Here is a 19,609-nt window from a genome sequence, read left to right as displayed (position 1 = left end):
CAGAGGAATTGAACCCGGGTTGGCTGCATGCAAGGCAAATGCCTTACCTGCTGTGCTATCACTCCAGTTCAAATAAATAGCATGGTACTGGAATAAAAATAAACTCTCTGTAGGTTAGATTCTAATCAGTGTGTTAGAATCAACTACAAAAGAAAAATCTGAAGATCTCTGGTCAACTAATTTTCAGCAAAGGTGTTTAGTACATGAAGTAGAATCAGGAGAGCCTCTTCAGTTAATGGTCCTGAGGAAACTGCATAATTACATGTAAAAAATAAAGCTACATCTGTCTCTCACACCTTACACATAAATCAAGTTAAAATGAATCATAGACATTGAGATCAAACTGGAACCCATAAAATGCATTAAGGAAAATATCAGCACAGCAGTCCAAGATTTGGACCTCAGAGGTGTTTTCAATGATATGATTCTTTTGGCAAAGTTAACAGAAACAAAAATAAATGGAACTACATCAAATAAAAAAGCTTCTGCATAGCAAAAGAAACATGAGCTAAAACTAAAAGACACCCAACTGAATGGGATAAAACACTTGAACTCAGCACATCAGATAAAGGATTAATATCCAAGAGATACATAACACTCTCAACACAAAATTCAATAACAAAAAAATCAAAACCTTATCAAAAAATGGGGAAAGGAAACGAGCCGACACTTACCTGACAGTGCCCAATAGGCAAATTTAAAGGTCTCATCATCACATTAGGGAAATCCAAATCTATACAATAACAAGATAATATTTTTACCAGTGAGAATGGCACATATCCAAAAAATGGAACAATTTATGTTAACTGGGATGTGGTGAAAAAGGAACACTCATTTACTGCTGGTGGTCTATTGTCTGGTTCAACTCCTATAGAAAACAGTATAGAGATTTCTCAGAAAAGCAAGACTAGAGCTGCCATATGACCAAGAGATTTCACTTCTTGGTATCTACCCCCAGGACACAAAGATCTATTCTAGAGAATATGTGCACACCATTATTCACTACAGCACTTAGTAAAATAACTATGATATTAGATCAACCCATGGGTCTAATGACAGATGAGAGGATATGAAACTATGTTATGTATGTATATTTATACATATATATATATAAATGGCACACTATGAAGCTTCAAGGAAGGATGAAATCTTGCAATTTTCTGCAACTTGGATGGAACTGGAGGATATCATGTTAAATGAAGTAGGTTAGAAGAACAAATGCTGGATGTTCTCACCTATGGTATTCAGAGTAACACATCAAGGGAATACAAGGTATCAAAGGGAGATATCTAGATTACCCTTGATCCTGGATTGTAGAAATGAGAATGCAAAGAACAGGGAAGGAAAGAAATCAAGGGGAAAGCAAGAAGATGCAAATGGGAGGTATCAGGGGAAGGGGGGTCAAGATCTTTAGGCACCTGCTTGGTACAGAGGTATGGTATAGATATATATCTAAACCACAGAGCCAAGAATACTGAATATGAGACCCAAACGACAGTAACTAAACTTAAAAAATGTGCCTGCTTAGGAGGCAGTCAGGGTAGTGGGTAGAAGGGTATGTGGGGACATTGATTGGGAGAAATTGACAATGATGGTGGAAATGGTGTTGGAAAATGTATTTCTGAAACGCTACTATGAATAACTTTGTAAATCACAGTGGCTTAATGATAATAAAAAGGAATGTTCTTAAAACAAAATATCAAGCCATGTAGTTTTACAGGGAAGTTCTATTTAACTTTCAAGAAACATGCAATATTAAATTTATTACAAACTGTAGCAGAAAAATAGAAAAAGAGGGATTAGTTCCCACTAACTTATGAAGCTATATACTATCAATCCTCAAACAAGATAATGTTAGTATGAGAAAAGAAAACTATAGATTATTTCTTTAAAAAAATATAAGTGTAGAGGGGCTCAAGCGATAGCACAGCGGGTAGGGCGTTTGCCTTGCACGAGGCCGACCTGGGTTCGATTCCCAGCATCTCATATGGTCCCCTGAGCACCGCCAGGAGTTATTCCTGAGTGCAGAGCCAGGAGTAATCCCTCCTGCATTGCCGGGTGTAACCCAAAAAGAAAAAAATATATATATATAAATGTAGAAACTCTAAACAATATTAGCAAACTAAGTTTTATAAAGTATACAAAAACTTTGTAAATTTTATAAAGTGAAGTATACCAGGCAGGGGTTTCCCAGGAATTTAATTATATTTACATAATTAATATATGTAATATAATTCACAGCAGTTATAAATTAAATGTCAAAATTAATTTGGAATTATTCCAGAAGACATTGAAAAAGAGATTTTACAGAAATTTAGCCTAGGGAGCACTAGGCCAATGGGGGAGGGGAATGTGCCTGTCACAGAGGCAGGCTGGGGGACAGGAGGGAAACTGGGGATATTGGTGAAGGGTAGTGGATACTGGTGAAGGGACTGGTCTTGGAACCATATATCCCTGAAACTCAATCATAAGTACCTTTGTAACTTTGTAATTCTCAGTGATAAATAATAATGATAAAAGTGTGTGTGTGTGTGTGTGTGTGTGTGTGTGTCTGTCTGTGTTTGTCTGTGTGTGTGGGAGGGTGGGTGGGTGTGGGTGTGAGTGCCAGAGGCTAACCCTGATTTGGTGCCCAGCACCAGCATCAAATGGGAAGCATCACTGCGAACCCAAGCACCTCCCAATGCTCCCCTCAGCCCCCAACCCCCATCCCCACATACTCACCTCACAATGGGAAAGAACAGGAAGGTGGCAGGGGTCAGCCACTTTCTTGGTGTGCCCTGGATGCAGCTCCTGGGCACCTGACCTTAACCGCCTTCCCACTGGACAGCCAGGAAGGCCTGGGGGCAGGCGCTACCCAGCAATTCCTGCTCCACCCCATCCCACACTGTTCCAGAGTTAATACCTTTTCAATTATTTATTTTTAATTTTATTAAAGATTCGTGATTTTAGTTAAGTCCTGCAATAGCACAGCGGGTAGGGCGTTTGCCTTGCATGTGACCAACCTGAGTTTGACTCCTCCGTCCCTCTCAGAGAACCTGGCAAACTACCGAGAGTATCCCTTCCACACAGCAGAGTCTGGCATGCTACCCGTGGTGATTTGATATGCCAAAAACAGTAACAGCAAGTCTCACAATGGAGACATTACTGGTGCCCACTTGAGCAAATCCATGAACAATGGGATGACAGTGCTATTCATAAAAAATTATTAGCAAATTAACAATTTACTTATCCTGTTGTAGGATAATTATGTAGTACAAACAATGTGGTTAGTGTGAAGTTAATAGTAGCATTATATTTTAAATCAAGAATGAGACAGTGTTGTCCAGTAGCATCACTTCTATTTGAGATTGTATTAATTGCTTTAACTGGTGCAGTAAGGGAAGAAAAAACTGCAAGAGGAATACAGACTGGAAAGGAAGAAACACAATTATCATTATTTCCTGACAACATTATTAATTTATAGAAAATGACTCCTGGGAAAAGTAATATTTTTTAGAAATATTAATAGTAGTTTTTAGAAATAATAGAATCCAAAAAGTCCAACTCATTGAGTTATACAATTTAGAATGCACAAGTAAAAAATATATTGCAGTGTTGGATCAAGAATGATTCATTCCTTTTTGTCTGCATAACATGCCTTTGTCGTATGCCCATGCAAGAATGTAAAGATATAAAAAGAATGTTAACAAGTCTTTTTTAGCAGTTGTACATTTGTTCTACACCTAAGTTACAATGATTCTTCTTTGTGACTTCATCCAAGTCCTCCTCCTCCTCCTCCTCCTCCTCCTCCTCCTCCTCCTCCTCCTTCTTAGTTCTTCTTGTTCCCATCCCCAGAAGAGCTTGGGGCTTGGGGGTCACATGTTGATTTTCTGTAAGGCAGTTCGGGTGCCACCAGGGCCAGCCATTGAATGCAGGGCTTCGTATATGTTAGGCAGATGCTATACAATTGTTTGAGTCTTCTCCAGGAACCCATCCCTCTTTATTTCTTTTTGCTTTTTTTAATCCCCCCCTTTTTTGGGGGGGGGGAGTGGGCACAGCCAGCAGTGCTCAGGGTTTATTCTGGCTCTACACTCAGGGATCACATCTGGCAGGCTTGGGGGACTACATGGGGTGACAGGGCTTAAACGCAGGTTGACTATGTGCAAGATAAGTGTCCTACCCACAATACTATCCTCCTGACCCAACCCTTCTTTCTTTAGGACACAAAAAGTGAAGCTCATGCTTTTATACTGGTCAGCCCTATTTTGACATATGTATCTTTCTCCATAGGCATTCATTCATCCCTATGAGTAACCATAATTTGATGCTCATTTCTAGTATCCTCATCTTTTCTGGAGTTGTCACTGAGAAAGGGAAAGGAGTATATACATATATTTTGTGAAGAGGACAGTGTCACTAAAATCCATGGTTAATGGTAAAGTGCCATATAATGACTTGTACAAAAAATGGGGGAAGAATATTAGTGATCAGCTTGAGAGACAGCATTTACAGCCTTTGCTTTAGAGCTAAGAAGTTACTCATTTTGTTCAGCTCATCACTGAATTACTTTTATTAGGTACTCTCACAGTTTTATTCCTCATTTCCCCTGAAGTTGGTGTTTTTTTCTCCTTCCTGTGTTTACATGTCAAATCCATTCATCAGAGTAAAATAAGGACCTCTGAGGGCAGAAATCAAATTTAATTTTCTGTCAGCTTTAGCCCCCAACTCCCAAATTGTGCATAGGGCTTACTAAGTAACAATTATGCTACTTAGCTACCCCTCTCAAATTGCCACATAAGAACAGAAAACATCCCTGTGCAGTAGCCCAGGGAAATCCAAATCAAAAGGATGAAAGAAGATGCTGACCACTCCTCAGAAGACTAAATACGGTAATTGTATTGTTGTGCCCATAATCACTATTTGACCAGACAGAGTTAAGGATATGTTGGTTCCAAGATGTTGAAGTTCAATGATCAAGTTCAAAAAACATTTATTAAAACAACTTCCCCTTTCCTCCACCCTTGAACCTCCAAATGCTTAAACATTGAAGAAGGCTAAACAATGTGGTTATTTTATTCTTTTCAACTCACATAATTCTTGACCACAAAACCCTGACAGATATCTACAGAATTCTGAATCGAGAAGTGAGATAGGAGAGAACAAGGTTCTGGGGGCAGGGAGTGAGAACACTAAGTTTTGGTCTTAGTTCTCCCAAGTTGTATCTAAGTAAACATTGGAGAGTTACTTCAATTTACTTGGTGTTTCAGTTTCCTTATTGGTAAAGTAATAATCATATCTGCTTTGTAAATGCACTTCTCTAGATAGGTAGGTAATAGATGAAATGCACTTTGTAAACTTTGTATTCCTAGACCCTCTTTCACTCTGTTCTCCCCTGAACATAGTAGAGAGCTGTGTGTCCCACTCACTCTGTCTGGTCCGTTCTGTATCAGTCACATACTAAAGACTGGGTCTCTTCAAACTGGAACAAATCAAGACTTCCTGGAACATCCCGACATTTATGCCTGCACCCACATTAATTGTTAAAAGAGCACATGGAGCCTTCTCTCTGCTGAGTACTAACACAGCGTGGTCGTAAGCCTAAATAATCCACTTTATTTTTTTATTTTCTAAATTTTTTTAATTGAATCACCATAAGATACAGTTACAAAACTTTTATGTTTGAGTTTCAGTCACACAATGATCAAATACCCATCCCTCCACCAGTGCACATTTTTTACCACCAATGTCCTCAGTATCCCCCCATCCAAATCCTCCCCCTGCCTCTATGGCAGAAAATTTCCTCCATACTCTTTCTCTAACTTTGGGCATTATGGTTTACAATATAGATACTGAGAGGCTATCACATTTAGTCCTTTATCTACTTTCAGCGCACATCTCCCATCCTGAATGATCCCTCCAACCATCATTGACTTAGTGATTCCTTCTCTATTCCAGCTGCCTTCTTCCCCAGTTCATGAGGCAGGCTTCCAACTATGCAGCAATATTCCTGGTCCTTGTGTCTACTGTCTTTGGGTATCCGTCTCATATTATGTTACTTTATATTCCACAAATGAGTGCAGTCCTTCTATGTTATGTCTGTCCTTCTCTTTCTGACTCATTTCACTTAGCATGATACTCTCCGTGACCATTCACTTATAAGCAAATTTCATGACTTCATCTTTCCTAATAGCTCCATTGTGTAGATGTATCAAAGTTTCTTTTAACCAGTTGTCTGTTCTTGGGCACTCTGGCTGTTTCCAGATTCTGGCTGTTGTGAGCAGTGCTGCAATGAATATACAGGTGCAGATGTCATTTCTACTGTGCTTTTTTGCAGCCTAGGAATATATTCTCAGAAGTGGTATTGCAGGGTCATATGGAAACTCAATTTCTAGTTTTTGAAGGAATGCCCATATTGTTTTCTAAAAAGTCTTGAGCAGTTGACATTCCCACCAACAATGAAAAAAAGTCCCTTTCTCCCCACATTCATGCCAGCACTGGTTGTTCTTGTTCTTTTTGATGTGTGCCAGTCTGTGGTGTGAGATGATATCTCATTGTTGTTTTGATTTGCATCTCCCTGATGATTAGCGATGTATAGCATTTTTTCATGTGCCTTTTGGTCATTTGTATTTCTTTTTTGAGGAAGCTTCTGTTCATTTCTCCCCATTTTTTGATGAGGTTGGGTTTTTTTTTTCTTGTGCAGTTCTACTAGTGTCTTGTATATCCTGGATATTAACTCCTTATCAGATGTGTATTGGGTAAATATTCTTTCCCATTCCGTGCACTCTCTCTGTATTTTGGTCACTGTTTTTTTGAGGTTCAGAAGCTTCTTAGTTTAATGTAGTCCCATTTGTTTATGTTTGTTTCCATTTGCTTGGTCTGCGGTGTTTCATCCTTAAAGATGCTTTTAACTTCAATGTCCTGGAGGGTTCTGCCAGTTTTTCCTCCATGTTCTTATGGATTCAGATCTGATATTGAGGTCTTTAATCAACTTTGGTCTGACTTTTGTGCCTGGCGTTAGACAGAGGTCAGAGTTTATTGTCTTGCAGGTAGCTGTCCAGTTTTCCCAGCACCACTTGTTGAAGAGGCTTTCCTTGTTCCACTTCACGTTTCTTGCTACTTTATGAATGATCCACTTTCATAACTAACATGGTTTCAACCCCAGAAAAACATTTCTTTTTACACCTCTGGCCTTAAGGTCACAAAACAGAAGGACTTCACCGCAAATGTTTTAAAGATTTGTGGGTGGTACTGTTCCCAGATATGCAGCCTCAGGCTGCTTTGAAGTGTGTAAGTCATTAGGGTGATGAAAGTGATCAAAAGTGCTGAGATAAGAGAAAGACAAATAAATCAATTCTTCAGATCTCTTATTTAAACAAGAATGAAGAGTTTTTTTTCCATATCCAATTACTGTTCTCTGTGTGCTGTTTGTACTTTTTTGCCCTCTTGTGTTCACAGATCAGAATGGTGTACAACATGCACATTGGTGACTGAGGCATATTTTGCACTAATTAATATCCATATTAAATTATCAAGTTCTTAATTAAAACTTCTATAAAGTATCATACCAATTTGTTACATTCTTTCTTACAGGAAGAGAATAATAACTCCTGAATAAAGAATCACTATTTTTATAAGCAAGTAATATTTACTTACATTTTAAAGATTAAAGTTTCAGATTGTCTAAGTTTAATTTAGAGTGTTAATATTTGTTATATCTAATTTACTCTTTTTTACTAATTTAATTTTTATTGTCTGTTTTTTGGGCCATACCTAGCAAAGCTCAGGGCTTACTCCTGGCTCTGTGTTCAAGGATCATTACTGGTGTGCTCAGGAGACCATATGGAATGTCAGGGATCAAACCCAGGTTAGCCGTGTGCAAAGCAAGTGCCCTACCTGTGCACAAGGCAAGCACCCTATCTACTTTTCTATATTGCTCCAGTCCTTACCTTTTTACTAATTTTAATAGGTGCTTTTGAATGTTTTAGAAGACACTTTTGAAATATATTTCTTAACTTGATATATATATAGTGTATATTTAGATGAAAATATGATGAAACAACAACATATGTACACATACATTTTAATGTAATATTACTGTTGATAAAATGAAAATTTTATGAAAATCTTAATAATTACAGCTTAAGTAGTGACTGTTAAAATAGAAACAAGAAAAATAACTTATCAATAAATATTGGTTGAATGGGTAGACAGGATTCAATTAAAATATCAAACCACCTTTAACAGTATGACTCTAACCTAGAGCAATAAAAATTATATAATTAGCTTTATATTGATTATATCCTTAGTTTTTAAAGATTTCTCAGATGGAAATAAAAGAGATGTGCTGATAGAGGGTGGGATGGGTTTTGTAAAGTCTTTGTCAAACATTCTACTTCTGTTAATAGAAATTTGTTCCCTCTTAAGTTTTTATAAAAAACAGTATGTCTGAAATTGAAACAAATATTTAACATAAACACCTATGTGTTTTAGAAATTTTGCATATCTTCAAGCTTATATTTGGTCACTATTCCAGTGCTCTTTATACATTTGGATGATTTGGGGTATGTGTACTGGTATATATGTACATGCTCTTGGGCATGTAGGCTTACGTGTGTATGTGCGCGAGCGCTCGCAGCTTGAACTATTTCTTTTGGGAGGGGTATACCTGGTGGTGCTCAGGGGATCATGAAGTGCTGTTTAAACTGGGTCTCCTGCATGCTTTGCATGTACTGTAGTCCTTTGAGCTATTTCCTCAGCTCTTGAGCTCTTTCTTCTCTCTCATTTCTTCTGTGGAAAAGTTTAAGACCAACTGGAAGAGATAATAAGCAATGACTATAGACAAAATTAGTATACTTTGGGGAGGAAAGAAAGAATCCTTTAAAAAAAAACCTTCATTAGAAGGGAACTGAGGCATTATACCATGCTGTGAGTTTGATTATTTTGTGTGTGTGGCACTAATGAGGCTAAGTCATAAATTCTGCTCTTGAGGAGACTGTTAGTGGAATTCTTCCTTTGCTGTGATGACCCTACCTTGGCTAGTTTATTTGCTCATGTGTAACTGCTGGGCCATTGGCTAAAGGGTACGAAAAAATGTAGAAATCACAAGAAAATCTAATAGTGCTTTGGAAAGTGAGCTACACAGGTATCTTCTACTGAAGGTAGGTAAACAGCATTTCTGTCATGTGGATTTTGCCCTAAGTTGTCACTTTTACTGAGGCACTACAATCCCAAATGAGTTCCATTCTCCTTTCTGTTCCTCTGTTTGTTTTCTCACTTTCTCACTTGTGACCCAGAATGGTAATTCATGAAGAAGTGTTAGAAAAAAAAAAAAACAGAAATTAGGTGGTCTGGGTCTGGTTTTGTCCAGGGCACTAAGTAGTCATGAAACTTGGAGCAAACTCACCGAACTTTGATATGTCCTCTTTTACCCTTATTTGTAAATGGATATTTGGGTCACTGGATGGTTCCTAAGGTTCTTCTAATTCTAATGTTCTAGATTATTTAAACACTTTCTAAAGTGCTCCTTTACTTTGGTAATCCCTTAATGTGTCAATTTAATGATATTTTTAAGAAGTTAGTTTTTAAGTTTCTTAAAATACAAGGATTAGGAGCTGGAGCAATAGTGCAGAGAATAGGCCACTTGCCTTGCATTGCATTTGACTCACCTGAGTTTAATCCTTGTCATCCCATATGGTCCCACAAACACCGGCCAGAAATAATTCCTGAGTGCAGAGACAGGAGTAACTTATTTTTACGTCTAAAAAAGAATGATTTTGGGGCTGGAGCAATAGCACAGCGGGTAGGGCGTTTGCCTTGCAAGCGGGCGACCCGGGTTTGATTCCTAGCATCCCATGTGGTCCCCTGAGAACCACCAGGGGTGATTCCTGAGTGCAGAGCCAGGAGTAACCCCTGTGCATTGCCAGGTGTGACCCAAAAAGAAAAAAAAATAAAATAAAAAAGAATGATTTTACAATATAGATGATCATTTATGCTAAGATTAGAAAACTTAAAGTTATGGAAGACCAGTGGAAATTAAGATGAAAAATTTACTGGTGGTTAATATTCTATATTCTGGAAAAATAAGAATGTTCCTTTGAAGAAAGGAAACATTTTTTATTACTATTTTTTCATTTTACAAATTCTACAAAGTGAAATGAACTCAAGATAGAGTCTTTTTATGGCTTATTTTTCAGAATTTAGGGGCAAATCTATAAAATATCCTGAAAATGAATTATAAGCTAGTAAATCAAGAGGGAAGCCTAAGAAAAATGATTCTGAGGAAAATAGTGACACATAGTGGTTGGTTCTGTCTGTAAAACTACATAAGAATAATAATAATTATTTTTAAACAAAGCCATTTCTTGTTTCTCTTTACTTTTTCATGGCCTTGTTATTTACAGAGGTTCAATGCAAACTAAAGCTTATCTTTCAGGTGGGCATATGATTGGATATAGACATTTGTAATGAGAGCATGTGAGAGATGTTACACTTCAAAAATAATCTTATTTAATTAGGAGTGATAAATTCGCTATTTAGATATGAGGAGTAGATCGTGGGAGAAGCTCAGTGGTCAGAACACATGCTTTATCTTTGTACCTGTTTGATCCCTGCCACACATGGCCTTGTGGTCTCCAGCACTGCAAGGTTCAAGCAACTCTGCATCCTTGCATTGAATGTTGAAGCTTAGTTGGCCAATTATCACTGGTAGTGGTCCTGCCACTTCCCCCAACCCCCAGCACTGCGTGGGAGACCCTTTTCTCACAAAAATATAAAGAAAACAAGGATTGCACTTCATATGTAGAAATAATGACTGCAAAGCCCTTCCAGAACTTGTAGTACTAAGAGTAGTGAGCTCTCAGCTTTAGAGTCAGTAGAAAAATCTACTTCCTGGTATACTAGGAGCATTAACATGAATGGGATCTCAGAGAAAAAGACACTCCAGTCATATAGCTATTGCAGCAAAATCTTGGTAGAAGCAAACTAGATGCCTTTGTCTGAAGAAAGGATAAATTGACAGTGGTAATTCAGTTATCTCTGTAACACTGAAGTGATCAAAATCTGAGCAGGGAATTTTGATGTTTCAAGATAGTTATTCAAGCAACAGTAATGTAAGACTTTAGTTTTAAAATCCATACAAAAGGAAATCTTCAAGTATTAATCAGTACTCATTTGTGACACCTATACAAATAAAACTGGCCAGTTAAAAAAATGCCACCACGGGGCTGGAGTGTTAGTACAGTGGGTAGGGCATTTGCTTGCACTTGGCTGACCTGGGTTTGATAACCAGCATCCTATATTTTTCCCCTGAGCACCGCTAGGAGTAATTTCTGACTGCAAAGTCCGGAGTAACCCCTGTGAATCGCTGGGTGTGACCCAAAAAGGAAAAAAAGAAAATCCCAGCACACTGATGATATAATCAGAAAATTGCACTTATCTACATGGTCAAGTCTGTACTTGAAGGATTGAAATCTATATTCCTGGGCAGAGGAGGAATGAAAGCAGGAATAATACCAACCCTTCTGCCTTATGACTTAACTAATTATGTTCCACAGTCATAAAACAGTACCCTCCAAAACATATGGTTTTATGAAATGAACTAAAAAGTAGAAATATTAACCTTTCCTAGAAGCCTGAGCCATTCTTGCAAGATGCTAACAACCTAAAGCAAACAAATTTATTCCTGATATTTACAATATTAATATCTGTTTTGTATCACAGTGCTTGCTATACAGAAAACCAAATGAGGAGCTCACTGACTGTAATCTTGGCAGCATCCCATTCTCCCTCCTCTAAATGACCACGTCTTGGGTCTGAAGTTTGGCCTTCCTTGCAAAAGAGTAAAAGTAAAAATTCCAATAGATTTTTTTGGGTGTGTGAACACACAAAAAGGGAAGGGGCACCACACCGGGCACAGGGCAGCGGCGCTCTATTTCTCCCACCGCCTGCGTTCCTTTGTTCCTTCGGTAGTCTCCAGCCGCTTCCCCCACCCCAGGGAGATTGATGGCGATGATGAGGCAGGTCAAGGAAGGAATGGAGCCAGGCTGGTTGGTCTCAGTTGCAGTTTATTCCAATCTCCGTTCCCGTTCTGCTTCTCTCTCTCTCTCTCTCTCTCTCTCTCTCTCTCTCTCTCTCTCTCTCTCTCTCTCTTGCTTCTGTCTCTTCCCTCTACTTCTGTCTTCTCCCGTGCTTCTCTGTGTTCTCTCTACTTCTGTATCTTCCCCGCTTCTGTCTCTTCCCTTGCTTCTGTCTCTTTCCTTATTTCTGTGTCTTCTCGCTTCTGTCTCTTCCCCCATGCTTCTGTCCTGTCCTCTCGTGTGTCTCCTTCTCTGTCTCTTCTGTCTTTTTCCTCTGTCTCCTCTGTCTTCTTCCTCTGTTCCCCTCAGTGCCCCACAGTCTTAATTTATATAGCAAATTACATAGGGTGGTGACACAAAGGTGGGTTGAATCAACAAAGAAGGGTAAGATCATTTCTGAGGAGATTAACAAAATCTCATCTAAGGAAATCTCATCTAAGGAGATCCGCTCAAGGGTGGGGGAACAAACAAGGGTGTGTCAGGGTGTGAGTTAGTAATCTGCTTAAATAGTTATAGTAAATTTACTTCTAATATTTCTAGCAATGTCATTCTGTATAAGCATAGTAAGAGATATAAAGTTTGGTTTTTCCTGAGGATATCTCACTATACATTCCAGACCACAGTCCTCAGGCCAGGTTAATCTTCCTAACCCCATGCTGGTCTCGTTGTTACCTCTGGATCATGACAGCATTGTCCATGATCATGCCCTCAACTTATAGTTGAGTATTGTGGTGCTTTGGCCTAGCCCATTTCGGTGCCAGGGTAGCTCACAGCTTGCCCTGGGTCCATTTCGTCCCTCATCGGGACCCTGCTTTTGGAGTACTGGAACTAAGGGCAACTGAGTTGAGAAAGCAGATGCCCAGGAGTAAATATTATTGGAGTCAATCAACTCCCAAGTTACAAAGCATAATATTAACTGTCTTCCTATGTCCATACAGAAAGGACATTGCTTTAAGGTAAACTATGCAAAAGACACTAACTTACAGTACAAGTTCAGAGTCCTTAGAAGGATCTAATCTTACAAAATAACAGAATTTGATTAGAGAAAGAGAGTCTCTTGCCCGCACGCCTGGCTGTCTTCCCAGGGGCCCCTCGGAGGGGATGGACTCCAGCTTCCCTCCCCACCCCGAGCAGAGCTCCCAGCGGCCGAAGACCACTGGAACCTAGCTACAGCCATGCTGGAGGCCCCTCTCCACATGTTCGCACAGGCCTCATGCATGAAGGTACTAGCAGAGGAACCCAGGTGTGTGTAATCCCATCAACGGCTAACATCCAGAGAGAGACTTAAAATCTAGCTCTCAGTGCTTCTTTAGCCTACTTCTCCCTCTTGGGAGAAACTGGCAATTTTCTGAGAGTTTCCTGCCCACATGGGACAGCCTTGCAAGCTTCCTATGGTGTATTCATATGCAAAATCCAGTAACAAGCTGGATCTCATTCCCCTGACCCTGAAGAGCCCCCAGTACAACATCGTTAGGAGGGCCGAGTCGAGATAGACTTCTAAGATCTCAGGGAAAGGACGAAATGAGATGTTACTGAGCCCGCCCGAGAAATCGCTGATTAACGGGATTTCGTGATTGTGATCATGATTAGAGAAAAGGTGATTAACTGGCTGGGAAGGAGGGTGAAGAGAAGAGTGTACAGATAACCAAAGGAATGGGAGTGTCTCCAGAGCACTTAAACCTAAACTCCTTGTGGCAAGGGAGGAAGGACAAACCAATGTTATCCTACATTTGGGGGTTTGAGTTCTCCTTTCAAAACTGAAAATCGTTGAAACTGTGTGAAAGGGACTTCTAGTACTTCTACAGTTCTTTCTAATTTTGTATGTATTTGTTGGTGTAAGTTGTGTGAATCACTCCCAGTTATACTAGTAGGGGTTGTCATGCAGTCCCAGGGATTGAACCCAAGGCCTTGCATATACAAGACCCCAAATATTGCGTGTTATTAATTTTCTATAATAAAATTTAGATAATATATGAAGGATACACACAATCAAAGAGAAAATGTTCATGTTTTCATGCAGACCCAGAGCTTAGTCTAATTTTAACTAATTTCAAAACGGGAAGGCTACTTGGCTACTGTGTTCTATTGAAAGCACGTGCTTTTTTGTGGCAACAAGAAACCATCACAAAGATAGTATTGGAATTGGCAGCCTAGAACCAATGGAAAGTTATCTTTTGTGGGTGGGAAACTTGTGTTTCATGGTCTCACGCGTGAGGTTAGTATCCTTAATGTCAAACAGCAATGAAGGAAGCCAGGGTTTCCATATTTTTCTGCTAGATTCAGTGTGAATGTCAAAAACAGATCCAAAAACTATGGCAACTGAAAAATATTTGTTTTAATCAGTGTTTGGGAAACAAATGCTGGTGTTTGGCTTTGGGATTGGCTCCTTTAGCCTTGATATTGGCAGATCCAATTCACAATAAAATCCTACTGTACTTGTGTTGTTTTTCAAAACCCCATATGGATGTACTCTGTAAAATCCCTTGGCACATTTGCACGTTTTTGTTTCCTAGAGGTTCTTTGGATTTATTTGGCTTTGGTATCATGATTATTTGTTTTTTTTTTTTTTAACTGAGGTGTAGAACCAAAAACACACTTGTTGTATTTTATCCTTACATGTGTTTAACGAGTGTTTATTGATCTCCTGCTGTGTGTAAAGCATTATTCTTATTCATCTGGGAAGATAAAAATAAATAGGATGAGTAGTGTAACCTTAAGGTACTTTCTTCCCAATGAAGAAGACAGTTTGGGGCTGGAGTGATAGTGCAGCCGGTAGAGTGTTTACCTTGCATGCAGCCAACCCAGGGTAGATTCCCAGCATCCCATAGTCCCCGAGCACCACCAGGAGTAATTCCTGTGTGCAAAACCAGGAGTAATTCCTGTGTGCAAAACCAGGAGTAATTCCTGTGCATTGCCGGGTGTGACCCAAAAAGAAAAAAAAAAAAAGGACAATTTATGAGCCAGGCATTGAACTATGGTAAACTAAGGTGAGGTCAGAATTCCATGTTTCTTATGTGTTGCTACTCAACATGATTGTCACTGTCACTGTCACTGTCATCCCGTTTCTCATCAATTTGTTCGAGTGGGCACCAGTAACATCTCTCATTGTGAGACTTATTGTTACTGTTTTTGGCATATTCAATAAGCCATGGGTAGCTTGCCAGGCTCTGCCATATGGGCGAGATACTCTCGGTAGCTTGCCAGGCTCTCCGAGAGGGGCGGAGGAATCAAACACGGGCCGACCGCATGAAAGGCGAATGAATGCCCTACCGCTATGCTATTGCTCCAGCCCACTCAACATGATTAGGACAGGTAAATAGAGATTTAAAGATGGTGTAATATTTTATTCCATAATTTCTGGTGGACAAAATGACCTTGAAGCTGGAGTCATAGTGGACATTTTGGTCACAAGTGGGGTGTAAGATGACTCTAAGAGGGAACGGAAAGCAAACGTAGAGTTTCTGAGATGGAAAAGAGTTGGCATCACCTAAAAACCTAATCCTCCTAGGGTCTTGAGTGGATCAGAGTAACTGAAGACAGAGTCACAGACACCAAATCATGGTGCTTTGTTGTATAAATGAAACTAGTATTTTGTCTGATTGTTGATGTAAATGAACTTATAACTTATGGATGGAGGTATGGGTGTATATTAGCTAGGAGCTGGGGAAATAATTCATAGAACTCTAGTGTGTGTTTTGCATGCATGAAGTCCTGAGTTTTATCCCTGGTACTGCTGGGGTGTGGCATTGCTGGAATGGACCACATGGTATCTGAATACTGCTGAGGTGACCTTGGTGGTTTCCAGCCTTGCTGAGCCTTAACAGTATTGCACATTTTGGTGTGAGCATTGAACACTGTGGCAAACTGGCTGACTATGACAAGGATGCCCTTTGTTTTTTTTTTTTTTTATAATTTATTTATTTTTAATTAGAGAATCACCGTGAGGGTACAGTTACAGATTTATACACTTTTGTGCTTATACTTCCCTCATACAAAGTTCGGGAACCCATCCCTTCACCAGTGCCCATTCTCCACCACCCGTAAACCCGGCGTCCCTCCCACCCTCCCCACTCCCATCTCCCCCCCACCCCACCCTGCCACTGTGGCAGGGCATTCCCTTCTGTTCTCTCTCTCTAATTAGCTGTTGTGGTTTGCAATAAAGGTGTTGAGTGGCCGCTGTGCTCAGTCTCTAGCCCTCATTCAGCCCGCAACTCCCTTCCCCCACATGGCCTTCAACTACAATGTAGTTGGTGATCGCTTCTCTGAGTTGCCCTTTCCCCGGAACGTGAGGCCAGCCGCGAAGCCATGGGGTCAACCTCCTGGTACTTATTTCTACGGTTCTTGGGTATTAGTCTCCCACTCTGATATTCTATATACCATAGATGAGTGCAGTCTTTCTATGTCTGTCTCTCTCTTTCTGACTCATTTCACTCAGCATGAAACTTTTCATGCCCATCCACTTAACTACAAAATTCTTGACTTCCTTTTTTCTAACAGCTGCATAGTATTCCATTGTATAGATGTACCAAAGTTTCCTCAACCAGTCATCCGTTTTGGGGCATTCGGGTTTTTTCCAGATTCTGGCTATTATAAACAGTGCTGCGATGAACATACATGTGCAGATGTTGTTTCGATTGTACTTTTTTGCCTCTCTGGGATATATTCCCAGCAGTGGTATTGCTGGGTCAAATGGGAGCTCAACCTCTAGTTTTCTGAGAGTCGTCCATACTGTTTTCCAAAAGGGCTGAACTAGCCGGCATTCCCACCAGCAGTGTAGAAGGGTCCCTTTCTCCCCACATCCTCTCCAACAGCGGTTGCTTTTGTTCTTTTGGATGTGTGCCAGTCTCTGTGGTGTGAGGTGGTATCTCATGGTTGTTTTGATCTGCATCTCTCTGATGATTAGTGATGCAGAGCACTTTTTCATGTGCCTTTTGGCCATTCGTGTTTCTTCCTTGGTAAAGTTTCTGTTCATTTCTTCGCCCCATTTTTTGATGGGGTTGGATGTTTTCTTCTTGTAGAGTTCAACCAGTGCTTTATATACCATTGATATCAACCCCTTATCTGATGGGTATTGTGTAAATATCCTTTCCCATTCTGTGGATAGTCTTTGGATTCTGGTCACTGTATCTCTTGCGGTGCAGAAGCTTTTTAGTTTAATGTAGTCCCATTTGTTGATCTCTGTTTTTACTAGATTGCTTAGTTCCGTGTCACCTTTGAAGATACCTTTATCTTCAATATCGTGGAGGGTTTCGCCGACCTTGTCTTCAATGTACCTTATGGTTTGTGGTCTAATGTTGAGGTCTTTAATCCATTTTGATCTGACTTTTGTGCATGGTGTCAGGTCAAGGTCTAAACCCATTTTTTTGCATGTGGTTGTCCAGTTGTGCCAGCACCATTTGTTAAAGAGGCTTTCCTTGCTCCACTTCACATCTCTTGCTCCCTTATCAAAGATTAGATGATCATACATTTGGGGTTGTGTGTAGGGATATTCCACCCTGTTCCATTGGTCTACGGCTCTGCCTTTGTTCCAGTACCATGCTGTTTTAATTGTTACTGCTTTGTAGTAAAGATTGAGGTTGGGGAGGGTGATGCCTCCCATCATCTTTTTCCCAAGAATTGTTTTAGCTATCCTTGGACGTTTGTTATTCCATGTGAATTTTAGGATTGCTTGATCCATTTCTTTGAAGAATGTCATGGGTATACTTATAGGGATCGCATTGAATCTGTATAATGCTTTAGGGAGTATTGCCATTTTGACAACATTGATTCTCCCTATCCACGAGCAGGGTATATGTTTCCATTTCCTCATGTCCTCTTTGATTTCATGGAGTAGCGTTTTGTAGTTTTCTTTGTAAAGGTCTTTTACTTCGACAAGGATGCCCTTTGATGCTTTGAACATTTCTTGGGATGTCCCCCCAAAGCAATAGATTAGCTAATTCTGAAGGTTTTGACTCTTAAGTAGCATTGGATGTTATCTATCATCCTATTTTTCTGTTTTCTATCATTCCCTCTTTTCTGTTTTTTTTTTCTGATTACCAGATTATTACAGTCTTGTTATATGTAAATGTGTGCAATCAATTGTCAAGTCTTTTAATTATATTTATTTAGTATCTCCTGACTCCTTTTACTTGCTTGCTTTTTTGGGTCACACCTGGCAATGCACAGGGGTTACTCCTGGCTCTGCACTCAGGAATTACTCCTGGCAGTGCTCGGGTGACCATATGGGATGCTGGGAATCGAACCTGGCTCGGCTGCATGCAAGGCAAAGCCATCCCCGCTGTGCTACTGCTCCAGTCCTCTCTTTTTACTTTGTAAAGTTTTCCCTGTCTCCTTAATCTCTGTATTTATTATTGCTACAACCTCCCATGTGGTCATTTTCTTTTCTTTTTTTTCTGCCGTGTATAAGGGGTGCTTTACTCTTCACACATTGATCCATGCTGAGGTGAGTTGGGCTTGGGCCAATAACCCTGTATGCACAGAACTGAATAAAGTGGGTCTCTGAGAAGTCTGATTTTGCCTTTGTGTGGGCAGGGGGTCGAGAAGAATAAGAGATAGACGTGATAACCAGGGATGTGTTCGGTTCAGTGCTGGTTCTGGCCTGGAATACAGGGAGCTAAGACAGTTCTTGGGAGTATGTGGAGCGAGGTGGGTAGGGGACTGCTCACTTCCAGGCAGCGGAGGCCAGCTGGGCTTGGAGGGCCTTCTGGACCACATCTTCCCATCAAGCATCTGAGGTCTCCCGAGCTCAGGCAGGAACCCAGGGTGGGGGGTGGCAAACTTACTCCAGCCATCGTCCTTTCCACCAGCTCCATGTGCTCTGAGGCCATGAAAATAAAGCTGTGGCTGCTCAGTGCTTCTGTGCCTGCCTCCTCATTCTCACTTTCTAACTGTGGATATGCAAATGAAGCCCTATCCTGGATTTCAGCAACTACATCTTTTCCATCCCCCACTGGGGCCAAGCTCCACCTCCTCTTGTTCAATCTTGGTTCAGGAGCTCAAGGAGTAGCCAGCTTGGCTGGGCTGGTTTCCTCCCGCTCCTCCTCAGGCTCCTCACTGTTCCAATCTCTAGTGCCTTCCATGGGGGCTCTGCTGTGGCTCTAGTTTCTCAGTCTGATTGGGGGAGATATGCTCAGAGCCCCTGGTGTCTCTCCCTTGAACTGCCGTTGCCATCTGGGTAGAGGCTGCTTAGAGCTTGTGGCAGAAGCCCCATGTCTTAACTTCCAGAAAGTCAGACGTGCTCTGGGAGCCGGACTTGGGGTCATTCTCTCCTCACTTTTTTGTCCTACTTCAATAGCTGCTTCAAAACAGACTCATAATGAACTTTATAAAATTGAGATGTACTCGAATACATAACATTGTCTTTGTGTTAGATCACAACGTAATGATTTGGTATATGTCTATAGTGTGAAATGGTCATCACAATAAGTTTAGTTAATACATGTCTATAGTATGAAATGGTCATCACAATAAGTTTAGTTAGTATACATCCACTCACAGTTGGGCTGGAGTGATAGAACAGCGGTAGGGCGTTTGCCTTTCACATGGCCGACCCGTGT

The 19,609-nt window shown here is 40.4% G+C and overlaps 1 pseudogene; it reads right to left on the bottom strand.

The window, feature by feature from the left end:
- Window positions 1-18,714: 18,714 nt before the first annotated feature.
- On the bottom strand, window positions 18,715-19,223 carry LOC129403592 (male-enhanced antigen 1-like; annotated as a pseudogene).
- Window positions 19,224-19,609: the final 386 nt, after the last annotated feature.

This window comes from Sorex araneus, chromosome 3, assembly GCF_027595985.1.
Source record: "Sorex araneus isolate mSorAra2 chromosome 3, mSorAra2.pri, whole genome shotgun sequence".
In the NCBI taxonomy this organism is placed as follows: domain Eukaryota; kingdom Metazoa; phylum Chordata; class Mammalia; order Eulipotyphla; family Soricidae; genus Sorex; species Sorex araneus.
Note: the sequence above shows the minus strand (reverse complement) of the source record. Positions and strands in the feature narration are given on the sequence as shown.